Source organism: Choloepus didactylus, chromosome 19 (genome assembly GCF_015220235.1).
Source record: "Choloepus didactylus isolate mChoDid1 chromosome 19, mChoDid1.pri, whole genome shotgun sequence".
NCBI classification, from domain to species: domain Eukaryota; kingdom Metazoa; phylum Chordata; class Mammalia; order Pilosa; family Megalonychidae; genus Choloepus; species Choloepus didactylus.
In genome coordinates this window covers 21,400,067-21,410,286 of record NC_051325.1, presented here as the reverse complement: position 1 = coordinate 21,410,286, position 10,220 = coordinate 21,400,067, and positions in this window count along the sequence as shown.

Here is a 10,220-nt window from a genome sequence, read left to right as displayed (position 1 = left end):
GAGCCCTCTTTGATTTACATCCTGTGCTCAAAGTGGCTCACAAAGATGGTTCTTCTCAAAACCTAGTGAGACTATCCCAAATGCCCAATTTCAGCTAATTTTAGAGGTGTTTAAAATAGAAATTTCTACTCTAATCTTTCCATATCACTATATGGTACTGGTAAATTGTTTCAAATCTCTAGGCCTCCAAATGAGGACAGCAATACATACTTCATTTAGTGAGGATCAAATGAGATAATACAAGGCAATTTATGTGAAAGCCTCTTATAAGCTATAAAGGATCATATATATAAATGTCTGTAGGCTTTTTTCCTTCTAAGCCTTCTTAGCATAATACTTCTGAAGTCAGTAGAGTCCTTTAGTTACAACATGCGATTTGGTGTTAGTTCAGGGATATTGGGCAAAAATGCTAAAATGATTCTTCATGTATTTTACCTTAATTCATTTGTATACGGAACCAATATATTGAAAATTATCCATGTTTTCCTATTTTATGTTAATGTATATATTACCTCCCTAGTCAACCTTAGCTGATGCGTGGAGTCAGGTGGTTGGGAAGGTATGAAGAAATAAGGACCGGTATAGCAGAAATTCAAAGAGAATGAAAGACAATATATTCAGCTTCTGACATATAAAATTGTTATTATTGTTTTTTAATAAGAGTCTTGAAAGTCAGGCTTTATTATGAAAGAAAGGATCTCTAAAATCCCTTTTGATCCCATTGAACAGATCAGGACTTGTATCTGGATGCACAGATCCCATAGCATCTTCCTCAGCAGAAAAGTGCCCCTTCATTTTACTACCACCAGGAGAGGGCTAGACGGATACACAGTAGAGGAAGGGAAAGCTAAAATGGAGAGAATTTTCCTGGAAACAATGTAATATAGAAGAAAGAAGAACTTGAAGACTGTCCTTTAAGTACCCAAAGTTTGTGGTAAGAAGGGGGAGGGAGGGAGATGTGGGGGAAATGAACATATGAGTTGCTAAAGTTCTCACCCCTAGTAATGTGGCTGGCTCTTCTTAAGTTCATCTAGGTAAGTATGGTGGTTCAAGAACATCAGAGTTGAGGTCTGTTCCCTGGGTGTCCCAGAATCTACAAACCTCAGAGAAGCTCAGCATAAGGCCACTTCCAACAATAGGTGGAGGTGCTGCTGCAGGGCCAAAGACTGACAACAGGAGCAAGGTGACCAGACATCTGTCAGATCTCCCTTTCGATACCTACTTTCCATTTAGGATGCCAGGAGAGAAAAATGTCATGGTGATCAGGCAGTGAAATGCCCTTGGGCACAGAGAGGGAAGGCTTCAATCTGAGTGCCCCCAAGCTGTCCTCAGTTTGCAGGTGGTATGGATGGAACCCAGAGGTCCTCATGCCCCTCAAGAGGGGAAGTAGGGTTAACTGGGAGAATGGCCAAGGACCTTGCCAGAAAATATCATTCTGATGGAGAAAGAGTCCCATCATCCCAGGATGATGGCCATATCCTGGGAAGGGTCCACAGCATATCCTGTGCTGATGTGCTGGTGTGGCGCCACGTCAGCTAGACCAGCAACTGGGCACAGTGATCGGGGAACTCAGGTGCCAGGAGCTGATGACACAGAGTGAGAGCACCGATCTGCACCCCAGGACCAGCATGGACTTTGCAAATCTGAGACCCTCCTGCCTCCAAGATTATGAGGTCATTTCTGCCCTGCACCTCTTGTTGAGGGGAGAAATGGGGTAAAGGACATTTGACCTAATGAACAGTTTTACACACAGTTTAAAATGTTGGATCAGACTGCATTTACCAGATTGGATTGTGTCAATTATCCCCACTCCAGATGTAGTAACAGGGAGGTAGCATGAAGCACGGGGAGTAGTTCTGGGCTGCTGGTAATGTTCAGTTTCTTGATCTGGGTACTGCCTCTGTTGGTATATTTCCTTTGTGAAAATCCATGCAGCTGTCCATTTCAGATATTTGCACGTCTTTATCTCTGTTATTTTCCAACAAAAAAAGTTCATTTAAAAAACACACGAATGCCTCTGAACCTCCATGCACATTCAAAAGGACATACACATACAATCCAGCAGCTGGCAGCTGTGAGAAATAAAAAAGCCAACTGTAGAGAAATAGAGATGCCGCTTCCCCACCCCACCCCACCCCCACATTTGAGTGTAGTGTGAGTAAATGAACCACTTCACTTTATATGCTTCCGGTAAAGAAAATGGGTCAAAAATCAATGAGCCTGGAAGACCCAAACTACAGAGGCAGTGATGCCAAAAGGAAAAATTCAAGATAGTTCTAGATTTAATACTTTCTAGGATCAATTTCATGTGACAGAAATTAAGAAAGAGATTTGTGATCGTGGCATCTATATCGTAGTATTATAAATGTGTTAGTAGTTGAAACATATTTCTTAGATTTAGTTACTTCGATATAGTTTTGGAAATATCATACATTTTCTAATATTTTTGGAGGTTTTAAATTAACTTTAACTAAAATCTTCCCTGAGCTGGCAGTAGCCTTTTAATACACAAGGAGAGTGGAAAGGAGAAAAGAGAAGAAAGTGGGTGAAGTCCACATCTCTGAGCAATGAGTGGAATTAGGTGGACCACATTACCGCGCAGGTGTAGCCTCACCTGTGAATGGTCCTCGTTCCCACCCAGCCCATGTAGCTTTGCAGTGAGAATAGAGAACAGAGGGGATGCTGCACTTCTAAGTCCTTTTCAAACTGCATCAGGGATCACCTGTTGAGGATTCTAGATCTAACTTGAGGAAAAAAAGATCATGCCCATGCTTTATCATGCCAACTTAGTAATTTCATGATATTTCCAGCAATTTGGGACTTTGCAAGGAGGCAATGTTAGAATTCAATTGGCCCCTCATTAAGGGAACTTAATAATCTGCCACACAAAATGATAAATCTCTAAAATAACTCGGGCTGTATAGAATTCAGTTGCTCTGTGGCTTATGACACAAGGCAGGAGTAGGATAATCCTTAGTTTACATTCAGCCCCACACTACTGTAGCTGACACTGTCGGTGCCTGCCCAATCCCCTGGTTCCCACCATTTCAGGGCACACTCATGGATTCCACCTACCAGCACCTGCATCCCTGTGCCTGGGCACCTTATCTGATGAGTGAGGCTGGTTCTGCCCATGTATGGAAGGTGCTGGAAGGGTTGGAGAATTAGCACCTCCAGGAGTACTATGTATGTCCCAGCTCCCTTGATCCTGGAAAGGAATCACCCTGGGTGTGTGCTCTACACTGACTCCCAGTAACTTCAGTGTTAGCTTCCAGGGTTAGCGATCTTAATACCATTCCCATGTGGGCTGCCTTCTCTTCTCTGTCTCACTTCCCTACTGCCCGACTGGGCTTTCCTTTCTTTCCCAGATATGCTAATTGTACACAAATCCCTGTCTCAGGGTCTGCCTCCGGGAGAATCCAAACTAAGACAATGACCTACAAGATTGGCTCCAATACTTGACCCTTGGTGTTGGATTTGTTACTCACTGTGGGATTCCCACAGGTTCTAGAGCCTCTTTTCCCACCCTCATGCTCCAGACCATGTATCCAAGGTTGTAAGACCCAGTTGGGAAGGGAGTATTGGTTTATTTTGGTATGTACATGAATATATTCACCAGTATATTTTCTAATTTAATAGCAGTCGTTTACTGTGATCTGGGTTGCTTATCCTCTCTAAAACGCCAATTCTCTGGCGTTTAATATTTTCCCAAAGAAATAACTTTAGAAGGTGGTAAAGATAACAAAGATCCATGTTTCCTTAAGGGAAAGTAGGAAAATTCTGAATAGGCTAATTTATCAGGGAGGAATGGGGCATTTTGGTAGAAGAGATTCATTCTATCTGTGCAATTCTTCTGTCTCTCCCATTGATCCTTTCCTCCCCTCTGCCCTCTCCCTTCCTTTTATCTCTCCATGTCCCTTTCCTACTCTTTTGTCTTCCTCCCACCCCACTTTAAAAGAAGACAGGTGTCAGACAACTCACCCAGAAACCTGTCACAGGAAGCACACTCTTGGATCTCAGCATGCCTCACAATAGCTTTTACTTGGTACTTAGTTACTTTAACAGACACTGACTTCTGTGCACTTTGCGAGCATAAGTCTTGCTAGTTAGAATATCCTCTAATGGGACTGGCTCTCTGGGAGCCCTGAGCTCAGACACAGATCTCCTAAAGGGGACCAGATACAAGCTGGCTTATTCAAGACACAGAAGAAGACAAACATGTTTTTTAAAAGAATAGCCATTCTTTTTTCCATTTGAATTACCATGGCAGATTCCATCCACCTTCAAAGAATTTCATAGGAGAAAAAGGATGCATTTATAATAACATATAATATCTATCTGTCTTAGAAACTAACCTCTCACAACCAAGTGTGTACCATGCAACATGTTTTAGGAAAAAGGATAATAATACATTCTATTTATTACTGAACTGAGAGGATTTGATTAATAACAGCCACACCAAACCCAGGCTTCTCTTTATAACGGGAAGAGATATTTATTTCTCCCATTTTTTTTTCCACTAAGTAATCCAGATTGATATTAAAGAACTCAGAGATGTTTATAAAATGAGTGAGGCTGAGGAATAAAAGAAGGAAGCTTCTCTTTTTTGCTGTTGAAGTTTTCTTGGGGACTGCAGAATCCGAGGGGTGGTTCATGGCTTCTAAAGCTTCTTCTATAAAGTTCAAAAGGAAATCAGAATTTTCAGTGTTCTGAAATTCTCCCTTTGAGGATTTGGGTATAGTGTTTTATGAAGGTGATGGTACCCCTACATTTTCTGTGGCAAAAGGAGTTTGCCATAAAAATATAGGGCGTGTGCCTAAAATACAGTTTGTTTTGTTGCTGTGAAACTATCTTCACTTTCATGGCCTGAATTTTTATTTCTTTGCCAAATAAGTCTTACTCTCTAACTCAGTCAAGCATCTTTGCATAGCTCCCTTACAAAACTGCCAGAGTTTTGGAAATCTGCTGAACACAGAGGGGCCCTTCAGTGAGTTGGGAATCAGCAGTCCCTGGGGTGAGAAGTCCACTCCCCACACTGTGGAAATTTTCCCCTTGGGAGGCTTTTAAGGTCCCTATGGTCTTAAAGGGTTAATATTAATAGTGGTGTGATAGTGGAAAAGGGCACCTACCATAGCATCCAGGAGCTGGGAAGTTTTATTTTTATCTGAGTTGACCACAGTTGTAAATTATTTGAGTGTATCTCGCAATCAATCAAACTTACATAATAAACATTCTATCCTCCTACAGGAGATACAAGAAACTCAGTCAAAGCTTGGGAAAAGTGATAATTTTAGGTTTTAAAAAAGGTATTGCATTTCTCTGTGTTGTATGAATCTTTCATAGCTAAAAGGAGAAAGTGGAGGTGTTAGGGTACAACCCACACTGAAAAGCTATAATGTTCAAGCTGAGAAAGAATTGAGAATTTGAGACAATGTGACTTTCTGTCTTCTGATTTTTAATATAGACTTTCCCCTGTAGACTATGATTTTCCTATGAGCATTGGGAAAACAGACAATTGGTGGTTGTAAGCTTCCAACCTTGCACAGGCATATGCAAGACTATTAAAAATGTTTGACCCTATTGAAGGGATTTTACTTTTTCTCAACTCCTAACCTCTGTCATCTCCTTTGTCTTCCACTGTTCTTAAAACAGACTTTATTTTGATCTCTCTCCCTCTCCCTCCCTCTCTCATTTGAGCTATTTGCACAAATAACACATGAATATATATTATCTCTATAAAAATATTTGAAACTCAATATTGAAATTCTGACATTACCAAATACTACAAGAATGTGGACCAATAAGGACTTATATATTTCACTATTGTATATGGAAAATGCGACAACACTTTGAAGAATAATTTGTAATATCTAGTGATATTGAGAATTTGCGTATCTGATGACCCGCTGGTTGCCCTCCTGTGTTTTCCATATGCATAAATAGGGATAAGAATTTTAGCTATCTCATAGGGTTGCTATGAGAATTAAATAAGTTGATATATGCAAACTACTTAGAAAAAGTTACATATTTAGCTTTCAGTAAGATGTAGATGAATAGTAAGTAATGTCAAGGTTATTACTATCATTACCATGAGAAACGTTACACCTGTCCACAAGTAGACATGTATATGAATATTCACAAAAATATTGTTTGTAATAGCAAAAAAAAGAGGAAAGAACGTAAATATTAAAAATATAGATAGACCTCAAAAATAAAGTATTGTCTGAAGTAAAACAACTGTGAAAAGAACACCCAAATTGTGATACCAGTTACATGTAGCCTAGTTGCATGTAAACAATACTGTTTATTTTTATTGATAAGTATGCATGCAGAAAAGTATAAAGAAATGCATGGGAATAACCTCCAAAGTCCAGAGAGTTGTTACCTCTGGTGGGAAGAAAGAGGTAAGTGATTAGGGATGAGACCACTGGGGCTTCAATTGTATTGTAAATGTCTTCTAAGATGCATGGTGTGGAAATGGGTGTTCACTATAACATTATTTATGTCTTTTAGTAAATATTAAATATTTTACAACACAATTAAAAAATCAACCGGTGGCAAGAGTAAAGAATAAATAACAAATACATGCATCAGGTTTTTATTTACACAATAGTGATTCATTAACTTAGTAAGGCCCTTTGACTTGAATGCAAGAAGTTTCATATAATGAAGTCTTCATTCTGTTTGAATCCTTGCTAAGGAATGGATGATAACTGAAATCCAAGTAGACTGTGGTAGTTCACGTAACAGGCATTTGCTAATGGACCTTCATGAGATTAACGAAGGTCAGAAAGTTTGCCTAAAGCTAATTACACCAATGACACGTAACTAAGACTCCAGTGAAAGTAATTATTTATTTTATCCCCAGCCCCCCTTGTGTGGGTCATAAGGTATGCTAATTCATTGTCCATTTATGTCTGGACTATTTTCATGCTGCTGTCTGAATGCCCATCAACAAATGACCACGTCAATATTTTCTCTTACATTTAAAGTTTGCAGAAGGCATAGATTCTGTTGAAAGCACCCAGCATGGCCCACTCTTATTCATTCAACAGACATTTAATGAGTGCATATTATGCACCAAGCACCAAAGAGACACTGACTTAGCTTCTGTCAATTGAGACTTTAATAAACTGCCCCCAGGGGAGATGCTGTCTAGATCAGGACAGAAAGACAAGAGTAAAACGGCTCTGAAAGTCTACCGCCTGATGCCAAGAGCTTGTGGTCCTCTGTTCTTGCCAGCCCTACAATAATTCTCAAGTGTTTATGCCTGCTATACTTTTAAGTGATTTCCCCCCCAAACATGGAGCCTTTAATGATAATCTATAATATAGATAGCAATTGTCATCCATAACTAATATTAAAAAATAAAGACACACGTTATAACAGACAGTTCTCACTGAGATCACCCTCTTTTTTTCAGTCAGCTTTAGTTATGGGACTGATTTGAAAAGCAGACTTCTGGTCTTAGATACCTTAATTTCATTACTCAAATCCATAAAACTAGGAGGAGGGAATGGGGAGCATTCAAATGAGTGACTAGCTCTGCCAGCACTGAGGCGTTCCATGTGATAGTGAGTGGGGCTTCTGGAAGTGGAAAGCTGCCTTGGGGAAATCTTTACATTCATGATAAACATTTGCTTGTCTGTCCTTCTCCATTAGCAAAAATGGCAGCAGAAAAGCATGATTTTTGAAACTGGAAAAACCAGAATTTGAGAGTTGTAATGGATCATCTAGTTTAGGGTTTGGCAAACTTTCTGTAAAGGGCCAGATAGTAAATATTTTCACCTTTCTGGACCATGCAGGTTGTATCACCACTAGTGGACTTGGCCATTAATGCATGAAAGCATTCACAGATGATAAGTAAATGAGTGGGCATGGCTGCGTTCCAATAAAATTTTAATTTCATAAGAAGGCGGCAGGCCAGGATTTGGCCCACAGCTGTAGTTCCTAAGTACTAATATAGTACAATGCTATTATTATTTTTACTAATGAAAAGGAATAGTAAGGTCCCAGGGTGTTATGATCTCAGAGTAGTCTAGAGGAGGACCTAAGATTGAAACAGCAAGAAACAAAATGAGATACAGGCATCTCATTTTATTGTGCTTTGCAGTATTGCATTTTTTTTTTTGTTTTGCAAATTGAAGGTCTGTGGCAAACCTGCATGGAACAAGTCTTTTGGCACAATTTTCCAATTATCATGTGCTCACTTCGTGTTTCTGTGTCACATTTCGGTAATTCTCACAGGATTTCAAACTTTTTCATTATTAATATATCTGTTATGGTGATCTGTGATCTCTGATGTTACTAATGTAATTGTTTTGGAGCACTGTGCACTGTGCCCAAGTAAGATGGCAAACTTAATAGATAAATGTGTGTGCTCTGACTGCTCACCTGGCCAGCCAATCCCCCTCTCTCCCTCTCCTCGGGCATCCCTATTCCCTGAGACACAACAATATTGAAATTAGGCCAATTACTAAGCCTACAATGGCCTCTAAGTGTTCAAGTGAAAAGAAGAGTCCCATGTTTCTCAGTTTAAATCAAAAGCTAGAAATTATTCAGCTTAGTGAGTGTGCCACTTTGAATATCTCATGTCCACCAGAAAAGCCATGTTCTTTAAGGCAATCTTGTGGGGGCAGACTTATTAGTCTTTCGATTAGGTTGGAATCTTTTGACTGAATTTTCCATAGGGTTGTGGCCCACTCAACTGTGGGTGAGATCTTTTATTAGAACATTTCCATGGAGGTGTAGGACCCTGCCCATTAAGGGCGGGTCTTGATTAGTTCATTGGAGTATTCAGGAGAGCCCAAGAGCCGACACAGATGCTGCTAATACTTGGAGATGCTTGAAGAAGCAGACAGAAGGACATTTGGAGATGCTAAGCCAAGAGACAAAGCCCAGAGTTTGCCCTGGAGAAGCTAAGAGAAGACCCCCAGATGCTTAGAGAGAAATGCCCTGGGAGAAAGAAGCAAGGACACATAGGAGCTGAGAGAAGAGTAAGATAAAAGTCCAGAGATATTTTGGAAAATGCCATTTTGAAACACAAGCTGGGAGCAAAGGACAAGCAGACACCAGCCACATGCCTTCCCAGGTAACAGAGGTGTTCCAGACACCATAGGCCATTCTTCAGTGAAGGTATCCTCTTATTGATGCCTTACTAGGGACACTTTTATGGCCTTAGAACTGTAACTTTGTAAACTAATAAATCCCCTTTATAAAAGCCAATCCATTTCTGGTATATTGCATAATGGCAGCATTATCAAACCAGAACAGTGAAGAAGGAGAGTTTTTGAAGGAAATTAGAAGTGCTATTCCAGTGAACACATGAATGATGAGAAAGCAAAACAGTCCTTTTGCCGACACGGAGAAAGATTCAGTGATTTGGATAGAAGATCAAACCACCCACAACATTCCCTTAAGCTAAAGCCTAATCCAGAACAAGGTCCTAATTCTATTCAATTCTATGAAGACTGAGAGAGGTGAGGAAGCTGTGAAAGATAAGTTTGAAGCTACCAGAGGTTGGTTCATGAGGTTTAAGGAAAAAACCTGTCTCCATAACACAAAAGTGCATGGTGAAGCAGCAAGTACTGATATAAAAGCTGCAGCACGTTATCCAGAAGATCTAGCTAAGATCATTGATGAATTTGGCCACACTAAAGAACAAATTTACAATGTAAATCAAAAAACTTTCTACTGGAAGAAGACGTCATCTAGGACTTTCATAGCTAGAGAGAGAAGCTTCTCTGGTTTCAAAGCTTCAATGGACAGGCTGGCTTTCTTTTTAGGGGATAATGTAGGTGTGGTGGCTTTTAGATCAGAAGCCAATGATCATTTATCGTTGTGAAGATCCTAGGGCCCTTAAGAATGATGCTAAATATACTCTGCTTGTGCTGCCTGTGCTCTATAATGGGAGCAACAAAACTTGGATGGAGCACATCTGCTTACATCATGGTTTACTGAATATTTTAAGACTACTGTTGAGACCTACTTCTCAGAAGAAAAAAAAAAAAAACTTTCACAATATTACTGCTCATTGACAATGCACCTGATCACTCAAGAGCTCTTTGGAGATGTAGAATGGAATTAATGTTGTTTTCATGCCTGCTAACACAACATCCATTCTGCAGCTCATGGATCAAAGAGTAATTCTTTCATGTCTTATTATTTAAGAAATACATTTTGTAAGGCTATTGTTCCAGAGAAACTGATTCCTCTGATGG